Raw genomic sequence first — 12,613 nt, 5'->3', positions numbered from 1 at the left:
AAAAAATTTTTTTAATGTTTATTCATTGTTGAGAGAGAGAGAGAGAGTTGGAGCAGGGGAGAGGGAGAGAGGGAGACACAGAATCCAAACAGGCTCCAGGCTCTGAGCTGTCAGCGCAGAGCGGAGGCGGTCGAATTCTTCAACCGTGAGATCACGACCTAAGTGGAAATTGGAAACTCAACTGACTTAGCCACCCAGCACCCCAGGATAGTGAATGGTAAAGTGCCTTTAACGGCACTTCTTGACAGAGTCATAAGAAGACAATGCGGTGGCTTATTCTATTCAGCCGTTTGAATATGTGCCAGATGCTGTTTTAGTCCCTTGGGATATATCAATGAATGAAACAAGGATTGTTGTTCTCCCAAAATTCACCATCTAGTGGAGGGAGACAAATAAGTACATTATATAATATGTTAGAAGATAATGAGAACTATGAAAAAGGAAAAATTAGCGGGGAGTAAGGGGGAATCAGAAGCTAGGGTAGGTCACAATGAGAATGCAAGGTTTGAGTTGATTGAAGGAGGTGAAGGGGGTGGCTATAATTGGGGAGAAGAGCCTTCAGGTCGAAGGAACAGCAATGCAAAGGCTTTAAAGACAGGAGCAGGCCTGGAGTATGTGAGAAGACTATTTGGTGGTTGGTGTGTTCAGATCATGATGGGGAATAGCAGAGATGGACCCTTGAATAGGAGTTGGGGAGCAGATCATTAAGGACGTACTAAGCCATGATAAGGATTTTGACTTTTACTCTGAGAGAGGAGGGGAGCCATTGCAGGGTTTGGAGCAGGGGAAGGTCATGATCAGTCTTAGTTTTAAAAGGATCATTCTGGATGTTTTGAGAAGAATAGAGTGGGCCAGGGAGAGGTGGTTGTTGAGGAGAGGAGGGTGAGAGAGAAAGAGCAAGAAGACTTTTTAGGAGATTAGCAGGTAGCCTAAGTGAGAGGTGACGGTGGTGGGAACCAGGCCAGTAGCAGTGGAAGTGGTGACAGGTTGGTAGACTAGGGACATATTTTGAGGATAGAGACAACAGGATTTTCTGAGGAATTGTATGTGAGGTATGAAAGAGAAGAGTCAAGGATGACTCCATTTTTGTGTGTGTGCTGAACAACTAGTATGAAGGAGTTGTCACCAGTTGGGATAGTAAAAGCTACAAGTGGAGCAGTTTTTTTGGAAAAGATCCCAAGTTCAATTTGGGAGGTGTCATCCTTGAGTTGTTTATTAGACATCCAAGCAGAACTGTCGTGTGATCAGGTGGAGATACTTGGGAGAGGGTTAAATGAGTAACCCTCTGTAAATCTCTCAGCATATGCCTGATATACAGCAGTTATTATTATCATTATTATTATTATTATTATTTTAAAGTTTATTTATTTTGAGAGAGACAGAACACAAATGGGGGAGGGGCGGGGGATGGTGGCAGAGGATCAGAACCAGGCTCTGCACTGACAGCAGGGAGCCTGATGTGGGGCTCGAACTCATGAACCATGAGATCATGATCTGAACCGAAGTCAGACGCTTAACCGACTGAGCCACCCAGGCACCCCCAGCAGTTATTATTATTAAGTGGTAGCTATTATCACTGCTATGTAATGGGAGGAGCTCTGATTCTATTGTACTATGTAACTTTGGGCAATTTATAATGTTTTCTGAGTCTTCGTTTCCTTCTCAGTACCATGGGAATGATAATATCTGCCTGTTAGGAAACCAATCAACTCCCTTAATTAGGTCAAGTCCTGGCAGCTAGTTGGCAAGGTGGGTGGGTGAGGTTGGACTTCCCAGCCCTTACTCTCATGTCCAAGAGCTGCTTTCTCTTGGAACTATGTTCCGTAATTAGAATTTATATGATCCAGCTCCCCTGTCAATATTCTGGGCAGACATATGTTCTTTCTTTTAATTCCCCTAAACACAGGTGAACAGCCTATCAGAGGAGGATTGAAAAGAGACTTGGATTTTTTTTAATGCTTTATTTATTTTTGAGACAGAGAGAGACAGAGCATGAGTGGGGGAGGGGCAGAGAGAGAGGGAGACACAGAATCTGAAGCAGGCTCCAGGCTGAGCTGTGAGCACAGAGCCCGATGCGGGGCTTGAACTCACCGACTGTGAGATCATGACCTGAGCTGAAGTCAGACGCTTAACTGACTGAGCCACCCAGGCGCCTCGAGGCTTGGATTTTGTAACTGGGATCTTTAACAACTCTAGCAGAACAGTATTCGAGGAATTGATGGTGGGGTGGGCATGGAAATCAGAATTCAGGTGGGAGAGAATGGTCAGTGGGAACTGATGGCAGTGAGTGCTGGCTGCTCTCTCAAGAGAATTGGTGGAAAGGAGAGGAGACATTTAAGGCAGTAGCAGAGGGGAACAATAGGACTGAGAAGGGGACACTTCTCAGTCCCCTGGACTGGAAGAGTTTTAAGTGTACTTTAAACTAAGGGTGAAGATCTAGAGGAAAGAGAAAGATTGAATACACATGTGAGAAGAACCATCTAATGAAAGAAGGGAGGAAAGAGGACCTGAATGGAGAAGTCTAGATGAAAGAGATGTTCTTGCATAGAGTGAGGGACATGCAAGAGAGGCTGCCTCAGGCTGTGGCCTCCCTTATGGATGCTAGTGGATCTGCCTTAGCAAGGGCTGATCCCCTGAGATCATCCCATGGGAAAAGGCCAGAGGAGAGAATCACCTGTGATGAAGAGGTGTTGTTGCTCCGAACTGACCCTTGGGACCTCTATCCACTTACTTGAGTTGGTTGTGGATACTTCATCACCAAGAACTTTACCTTGATGTCAATGTCCTGAAGACCTTTCTCTCTGGAAGGAAAAGAGAAAGGGGTGGGTGAAGAATCAGACATGGGGCACCTGGGTGGCTCAGTTGGTTGAGCGTCGAACTTCAGCTCAGGTCATGATCTCATTGTTCATGAGTTCAAGCCCCGCATTGGGCTGTCTGCTGTCAGTGTAGAGCCTGCCTCGGATCCTGTGTCTTCCTCTGTCTCTACCCCTCCCTTGCCTTACACATGCTCTTTCTCTCTCTCTCAAAAATAAGTAAACATTAAAATTTTTTTAAAAAAGAATCAGACACTTTGAATTGAGGAATGAAGGGAAGTTGCAGGACCTCCTGTCAAGTGACAGTTTTCTCAGGGAAGTGAAGCCATGGTGATCTGTTGAGAATGGAAGTGCAAGGGTGGGACTCAGTCTTTGGGCAGTGGAAGAGGGGCCAAGAGTGAGTCATTAAAGGCATTGATCAATTATGAGAGAGCCCAGCTAAGCCTGGAGATCTCAAGGATCTGGTTAGCTTTTGTATTTTTCTCCAGCCACATGGCTAAGAGGCAGGCAGGGAGAGATCATTGGCATGGCCTTCCTAGGAATGCTGACCAGCTAGGATAAGGAAGTACATACATCCAGGATGCTGACTTTTCAATCACTGACTGAGGGATCCAGGCAGGCTGAACCCTATGAATAGAAACTCTGAGGCCTAGGTTCATTATGAAAGGGCAGAAGGCATGGGGAGAGAGAAAAATGAGCTGTCCCCTTGAATATGGGAATTGTGTTGTGCACATAGCGTACTGGTCAAGATATATATACATATATATATATGTAATGTTTATTTTATTTTTTTATTTTTGAGAGAGAGAGAGAGAGTGAATGGGTGAGGGGTAGAGACAGAGAGGGACAGAGGATCTGAAGTGGGCTCTGCACTGACAGCAGGGAGCCCAATGTGGGGCTCGAACTCATGTACTGTGAGATCATGATCTGAGCAGAAGTTGGACACTTAACTAACTGAGCCTCCCAGGCATGCCATACATATATAATATACATATATACGATGTATATATATGTATATATAATATATTTTAAATATGTATAAATATAAATAAATGTATATGTTAAAATTATATATATATATAATTTTTTTAATGTTTGTTTTATTTTTGAGAGAGAGAGACAGAGTGTGAGTGGGGAAGGTGCAGAGAGAGAAGGAGACACAGAATCCGAAGCAGGCTCCAGGCTCTGAGCTGTTAGCACAGAGCCTGTCATGGGGCCCGAACCCGCTAACCATGAGATCATGACCTGAGCCAAAGTCGGACAGTTAACCAACTGAGCCACCAAGGTATCCCTAAATATATACATATATTTAAATAAGGGATTGGCTCATGTGATTATAGAGGCTAGGAAGTCCTAACATATTTACTTAACAAGCTGGAGACCCAAGAGAGCCAATATGTAGTTCTAGTCCAAAAGCAGGCCGACTCAAGACCCAAGCAGAGCCTATGTTTCAGCTTGAATCTGAAGGCTAGAAAAGACCAATGTCCTGCTCAAGACTTCAGGCAGATGAAGTTCCCTCTTACTCCAGGTGGGGATCAGCTCTTTGTTCTATGCAGGCCTTTCACTGATTGGACAAGGTCCAGCAACATTAGGGATCACATTCTGTTTAATTCAGCCTATCAATTTAAATGTTAAACCTATCGAAAAGACACACCTACAGTAATGTTTGACCAAATATCTGGAGATCCTGTGCCCTAGTCAAAATGACACATAAAATTAACCATCACACCTGGGATCCTGGTCATCTTGAGGAATATGCTTGATAGTCCTTCCTGAAAAGAAGGTCATAGCTACAGGCTCATGTTAAAATTGGGGACTGTAGCTTGATAAACCCATTCCACCTCTTCAATGACTGCCTGGAGTGAAGGGAGGTCTGACTACAGCTCCAACTATGGGAAGGCCGCAAGGGGGAGCCTGAAGCTTGCTCAGCACTGCAGGTATGACTTGGGACTTATTGAGGCAGGGCAGTGCAGGAACCATACCTTGGTGGCCGACCACCTGTCCTTCTGCAGACTGGGCCTGGCACAGGCAGGCTGGTAGGCTGCCTCCCACAGTTTGTCTCTGCTCACTGCCAGCAGGTTTCAGGAAGTTGTGCACCTTACGCAGGCTCCACCCACTAGTGCCAGGATGCTCCTTTGCTATGCTAGACTTCTACAAGTTAAGGCTCTCTGCCTGGATGCACTTTCAGACTGAGGTGGTGAGGAGCAGTGGCCACAGTTTGAAAGCAACAGTGTCACAGACCTCAAGCCTCATACCTGCCTCCCTGCATGGCAAATGTTCTCTGTTCTGGAGGGAACCTGGCCCCACCAACTGGTTACCCACCCTGTCAAAAGCCAGCCTGATCAGGCAACTCGTCACACGTGAGATTTGCCTGTCTCCAGTTCATTCTTGACTACTTGGCTAGGCATGCTATTTTCTTAGTTCTCTGATTTTCTGATATCCATATCTTAATTTCTGCACTTGCTTCTGGCCTTCCCTCCCTCCACCTGGTTTTGGTCACTAGAGCTTCTTTCTCTGGCTTGCTATTCTCAGCTCATCCTTAATTTCTGCCTCTCCAGATTCTTCAGATTCTAGTCGCAGCGGGCCTGGCCAACCCCCTTGACTTCATGCCAAGGTGGGGGGCAGGAAATCACAGAGAGTTGCTCGTGGTTTCTGCCCTTTAAAAAATCTTATTTAAATTTTATTTAAATTATAGTGTAATAATGGTTTCAGGAGTAGAATTTAGTGATTCATAACTTACATATGACACTTAGTGTTCATCCCAACAAGTGCCCTCCTGAATGCTTATCATGCATTTAAACCCATTCCCCCACCCAACACCCCTCCAGCAACCCTCAGTTTGTTCTCTGTACTTAAGAGTCTCTTGTGGTTTGCCTCCCTCTCTGTTTTTATCTTAGTTTTCCTTCCCTTCCCCTATGTTTATCTGTTTTGTTTCTTAAATTCCACATATGGGTGAAATCATATTTATCTTTCTCTGACGGACTTATTTCGCTTAGCATAATACATTTTAGTTCCATCCACGTCATTGCAAATGGCAAGATTTCATTCTTTTTGATCGCTGAGTAATAATTCCTTGTGTGTGTGTGTGTGTGTGTGTGTGTGTGTGTGTTTCACTTCTTCTTTATCCATTCATCAGTTGATGAACATTTGGTCTGTTTCCATAATTTGTCTATTGCTGATAGTGCTGCTATAAACACTGGGGGACATGTACCTCTTCAAATCAGCATTTTTGTATCTTTGGATAAATTCCTAGTAGTGCAATTGTCAGGTCATAGGGTAGTTCTATTTTTAACTTTTTGAGGGACCGCCATACTGTTTTCCAGAGTGGCTGCACCAGTTTGCATTCCTACCAGCACTGCAAAAGCGTTTCCCTTTCTCTGCATCCTCACCAACATCTGTTGTTTCCTGAGTTGTTAATTTTAGCCACTCTGACAGGTGTAAGGTGGTATCTCATTGTGGTTTTAATTTGTATTTCCCTGATGATGAGTGATGTTGAGCATTCTTTCATGTGTCTCTTAGCCATCTGGATGTCTTCTTTGGAAAAGTGTTCATGTCTTTTGCTCATTTCTTCACTGGATTATTTGGTTTTTTGGTGTTGAGTTTGATAAGTTCTTTTTTTTAAAAAAATGTTAATCTATTTTTGAGAGAGAGAGACAGAGAGAGAGAGAGAGCAGGGGAGGGGCAGAGAGAGGGGGACAGAGGATCCAAAGCGGGCTCTGAGCTGACAGCAGTGAGCCTGATGGGCTGGAATTCACAAACCTTGAGATCATGACCTGAGGTGAAGTCAGACGCTTAACTGACTGAGCCACCCAGGTGCCCTGAGTTTGATAAGTTCTTTATAGATTTTGGATACTAACCCTTTATCTGATATGTCATTTGCAAATATCTTCTCCCATTCTGTTGGTTGCTTTTTAGTTTTGTTGATCATTTCCTTCGCTATGCAGATGATTTGTATCTTGATGAAGTCCCAATAGTTCATTTTTGCTTTTGTTTCCCTTGTCTCTGGAGACATGTCTAGTAAGAAGTTGCTACAGCTGAGGTAAAAAATGTTGCTGCCTGTTTTCTCCTCTAGGATTTTGATGGCTTCCTGTCCTACATTTAGGTCTTTCATCCATTTTGAGTTTATTTTTGTGTATGGTGTAAGAAAGTGGTCCAGGTTCATTCTTCTGCATGTCACTGTCCAGTTTTCCCATCACCACTTGCTGAAGAGACTGTCTTTATTCCATTGGATACTCTTTCCCACTTTGTCAAAGATTAGTTGGCCATACATTTGTGGGTCCATTTCTGGGTTCTCTATTCTGTTCCTTTCATCTATGTGGTTTTGTGCCAGTACCATACTGTCTTGATGATTCAAACTTTGTAATACAGCTTGAAGACCGGAACTGTGATGCCTCCAGCTTTGGTTTTCTTTTTCAGGATTGCTTTAGCTATTTGGGATCTTTTCTGGTTCCATACAAATTTTAGAATTGTTTCAGCTCTGTGAAGAATTCTGGTGTTATTTTGACAGGAATTGCATTGAATGTGTAGATTGCTTTGGGTAGTATTGATATTTTAACAATGTTTGTTCTTCTGATCCACGAGCATAGCATGTTTTTCCATTTCTTTGTGTCGTCTTCAACTTATTTCATAAGAATTCTATAGTTTTCAGAGCACAGATCTTTTACCTCTTTGGTTATGTTTATTCCTAGGTATCTTATGGTTTGTGGTGCATTGTAAATGGGATTGATTCTTTGATTTCTCTTTCTGTTGCTTCATTCTTGGTGTATAGAAATGCAACCAATTTTTGTATGTTGATTTTTATATCCTGTGACTTTGCTGAATTCATGGACCAGTTCTAGCAGTTTTTTGGTGGAGTCCTTTGGATTTTTCACATAGAGTATCATGTCATTGGTGAAGAATGAAAGTTTGACTTCTTCCTTGCCAATTTGGATGACTTTTATTTCTTTTTGTTGTCTGATTGCTGAGCCTAGGACTTCCAACACTGTGTTGAACAACAGTGGTGAGAGTGGACATCCCTGTTGTGTCCCTGACCTTAGGGGGAAAACTCTCAGTTTTTCCCCATTGAGGATGATATTAGCTGTGGGTCTTTTCTGCCCTTCTTGCCTAAGCTACGCTTAGGGGCTGGGTCTTGCCTGGCCCAAGAACCATGACCATATGGCTGTTGCTTATAACTTCAGGAAAGGAGACTTTAGGGTGGGCCCAGATCTTTCTGTGAATATCACAGGAGACATAAGTCTACCCTGCCTGAGCCAGTGTTGTAGCCCAGAGCTGACCTTTGAGAGGCTCTCTCAGTGAAGGAGCCAAGAAGAATCACCTCCATTGGGCTAGATGTGCCCATCTTCTCATTCTTGCATCTGGTGTGTTGCTTTGAAAGTGAGGTGGTTCTTTTCAGGTGTCCATGGACCACACTCATTAGTGGAGGTTCTTTTGATACTTGATGTCCTCCAGAAACTTAGTGCTCTTTTTTCTATCGCAGGTATACAGAATTGTAATAATCATACTCTTTGGTTCATGACACTTGGGTTCATTCATGAACTGCTTTTTTAGTTCCATTCATTCATTCACTCATTATTTTTTATTTTTTTATTATTTTTTGCCTTTGATGGTTTTATTACTCAAAAAAGCTTCATTTCTTTATTTAGCTTTCTGACTCTGTGCTTGTGCCTTCAACACTTTCACAACGATTTTCTTCTCCTCAATAAGGAATGCATGTTTGATCCTGTCACGAACACACTCAGCACACATGGAACCACCGTAGGCCCTGATGACATGTTTTTTCATTTTGGACAGCCTCTTAAGAACTTTAGGTCTCACAGCACAAACTCATCGAAGTCGGCCTGGGCACACGCCACATGCAGATTTTGGTGCTTTCCCAACCTTCTTGGTATAAAGGTAAACGATTCTATTATCCGGGGTTCAGGACAGCCTCGTTTTGTTAGAGGCTGTGTTGTAGGACAGCCTACGACGGTATGTCAAACGCTGGACCATTCTGAATGCCTACAGACGCCGTCCCCGGAAGAGGCACTCATTATTTTTTAAATAATGTAATGAACGGGACTTATTATCCAAACCAAGAACTAGAACATTCATTGATTTTTTAAAATGATGAACAGAACCTACAACCCAAACCAAGGATTAGAACATTATCAACAGTAGTATTATGAATTAATATATTAGAATATGAATTTATTAAAATAGAATTATATACAATAGAATTTATTACTATGAAAATTAGAACATTATAATAGGTAATATTATCATGAGTATTAGCATATTATCATTCAGTGGTATGCTAGTAAATGTTTAACAACCAGCTCCCTTAAAAAAAGTGACCCTAGTTTTGTTATCAATTTCCATAGTATAGATATTCCTATCATGGTTGATTTCAAGCTACTGGCTCTCAAAATTCCTGAAAATTTGCCAACTGGCTTTCAAGAGCTGGTATGGGTTGGATCCAGCACTGCTGCTTTACATATACCTATTGCTCATGCCCAAGATCTCATTGCCTTCCCGCCCCACCCTGATAAGTGACTATTCACCTGAATTTGTGTGTAACATCATTTGCTTAAAAATTATGGTTTATTTATGGTGCAGCCACTCTGGAAAGCAGTGTGGAGGTTCCTCAGAAAATTGAAAATAGACCTACCCTATGACCCAGCAATAGCACTGCTAGGAATTTACCGAAGGGATACAGGAGTACTGATGCATTGGGGCACTTGTACCCCAATGTTTATAGCAGCACTCTCAACAATAGCCAAGTTATGGAAAGAGCCTAAATGTCCACCAACTGATGAATGGATAAAGAAATTGTGGTTTATATACACAATGGAGTACTACATGGCAATGAGAAAGAACGAAATATGGCCCTTTGTAGCAACGTGGATAGAACTGGAGAGTGTGATGCTAAGTGAAATAAGCCATACAGAGAAAGACAGATACCATATGTTTTCACTCTTATGTGGATCCTGAGAAACTTAACAGAAACCCATGGAGGAGGGGAAGGAAAAAAAAAAAAAAGAGAGAGTGGGAGAGAGCCAAAGCATAAGAGACTCTTAAAAACTGAGAACAGGGGCGCCTGGGTGGCGCAGTCGGTTAAGCGTCTGACTTCAGCCAGGTCACGATCTCGCGGTCCGTGAGTTCGAGCCCCGCGTCGGGCTCTGGGCTGATGGCTCAGAGCCTGGAGCCTGTTTCCGATTCTGTGTCTCCCTCTCTCTCGCCCCTCCCCCGGTTCCATGCTCTTCCCTCTCTCTCTGCCCCTCCCCCGTTCATGCTCTGTCTCTCTCTGTCCCAAAAATAAATAAAACGTTGAAAAAACAAACAAACAAACAAAAAAAAACAACTGAGAACAAACTGAGGGTTGATGGGGGGTGGGAGGGAGGGGAGGGGAGGGTGGGTGATGGGTATTGAGGAGGGCACCTTTTGGGATGAGCACTGGGTGTTGTATGGAAACCAATTTGACAATAAATTTCATATATTGAAAAAAAAATAAAAAATGTATACTGAGTATCCTAAAAAAAAAATTATGGTTTATTTCAAATATATATGGGTTGACTAAGTAATATACTCTTTAATTCTTCTAGTTTTTGAATTCCATAAATATAGCTATACCAGATTTCCCTTGATAAGTGTATTCTTATATATCTTTTTTCCATTCTTTTGATTTCAAGAATTCCATATCTTTATGTTTTAGGAGGATCTCTTGTAAATAGCATATACCTAAATATTTAAAAAATCCAACCGCCCACATTTGAATTCTTTGGATTCCCATACCTAGTCTATTATTTGGGTTAATTTCTAACATTTTATTATATTTTTAATTTTTTGATGTTTATTTTTGAGAGAGAGACAGACATACAGAGCACAAGCGGAGGAGGTCATAGACAAAGGGAGACACAGAATCTGAAGTAGGCTCCAGGCTCTGAACTGTCCTCATAGAGCCTGACATGGGGCTTCAACAGGCGCTTAACTGACTGAACCACGCAGGCTCCCCTCTAACGTTTTATTGTTTATTTTTGTTACACTTTCCATTTTCTTTTTTTAACTTCTATTTGGCCTTATAATGTGGTTATTTGTCTGATTGTGTTTTCTTAAGGTTCTTCTGCTAGTTAAGAAACACATTCTAATTTTAGCATTTTAATTATTATTTTTGATTTTGCCATGCATTTTCTTTTCTTATTTGTTAATTACTTATCAAGGGAAGTGATTCCTTAGTGTACAATATTCATATTTCATAGTTAAGGATTACAGGTCAGTGACAAACTTCTATGGAACTCAATCCAAATAAAACCTTTATATTCCAATATCATTTTGCACTCTGAAAGACACCTGCCTTCTTCATCTCAAAATCTTTCATGGAATCAAAATTTCTGTAGAAATCCATATATGCTTCTTTTTGTGGTTCAGGCACAACAAACTTAAAAAAGAGTGGAACCCCAAAGGGATACAATGAATGCTCTAACAGTATGGAATTGCAGAGGCTTGGCCAGAAGGGTATACATCTGAAGTTTTGTCAAAGCACTGGAAGCCATTATAGTTATTCTCCTCAACATCAACTCCCTGACTGACGGAGTGGTGGTGTTCCAGCAGCACACAGGTGCCAAAGTTACCATGCATTTTAACTCATTTGTTTTGAGTTTAAATAGCTGTACCAATGATATGAGGACTTTGAAATGTTCTAGCTCTGATATTTCCCATTCTGATTTGTGCATGTACTTTGCCAGCCTGCCTGTTTTTCTGACCGCCATCTTGCTAGCAGTTGCCAAGTCACTGGGGACAATGCAGTTCTCCTTCTCCTCCAAGGCCATGTGGGAGTACTGTTGAACAAAGGCAGCCTCTCATAGCAGAGATGGATACTTCCAAATGGCTATATGGAGTCGATCTCAAGAGGACATTTAAACTTACCAACCCCATATGCTAACTTTGTTAGAACTGACCAAAATATAAAAGAGAATATGGTGACCACCATAGGGGCCAGAAGGCACCTTTTCAAGGGGCCTTTGCATGGAAGGGATGGTCTGGAGTTGGAGCCCCTACCTCTATTAGGCAGGCCTGGAAGCAAGGGGGTAATGATGTATACTGAACTTTGCCTTGGCATTTGCCTCCGTGGGTGAGGAAAGATTATAATGCAGGCACGGAATTCTGGTAGCTCGACTCAGAGACTTCAATCCCTCCACACATATTTCTAGTTACTCTTGTTTCTTGAGAGTTTGCTGTTAAGAAAAACCCTCTTTACAGAATAAGTGTATAAATGTGTGTGTGTGTGTGTGTGTGTGTGTGAGAGACAGAGAGAGACAGAGAGAGAGAGAGAGAGAGAGAGCTTTCTGTTTCATCCGCTTATTTCTCTCTTCTGTCTTTTGTATCTCTTTTCTGACTGTTTCCACCCTTGGCCTCTGTCTCTTTGTCTCCACCCCTTCCCTTTCAGATTCCATTGCTGCAGTTTCAGTTCTGCCCACAGCCAAGCCAGGGTTGCCTCATTTCATGTCCTGTCTCCACCCTTCAATTAAAACCAGTCTTTTTACATCTCATTTCTATTCCTTCCAGTGTGACTTTCAATCCCTGACCCATCATCTCCATACTTGGATCCTTCTAGGGAAGGCCAGTCTGAGAGTCTTCTCAGTTAGTGGACTCAGTTTTTTGTGTCATGCTATGTATGTGGCTATGTCTCATTACATTTTCCCATTTTATCTCTTGGGCTTGATTCTTTGCTGTCTTGCTTTGGTCTCTAGCCTCAGCTTGGTTAAGTCTCTGGGAGAGACCAATTCCCATTCCTTCCTGTTCTCCTGGATTCTGGCAGAACTCAC

General features: G+C 42.4%; 1 pseudogene; it reads right to left on the bottom strand.

Annotated features, from left to right (window-relative positions):
* Positions 1-8,408: 8,408 nt before the first annotated feature.
* LOC115524990 lies at positions 8,409-8,845 on the bottom strand (annotated as a pseudogene).
* Positions 8,846-12,613: the final 3,768 nt, after the last annotated feature.

The sequence above is a fragment of the Lynx canadensis genome, chromosome D1 (assembly GCF_007474595.2).
Source record: "Lynx canadensis isolate LIC74 chromosome D1, mLynCan4.pri.v2, whole genome shotgun sequence".
Taxonomy (NCBI): Eukaryota; Metazoa; Chordata; class Mammalia; order Carnivora; family Felidae; genus Lynx; species Lynx canadensis.
The sequence above is the reverse complement of the archived record's forward strand: the minus strand, read 5'-3'. Positions and strand labels throughout refer to the sequence as shown.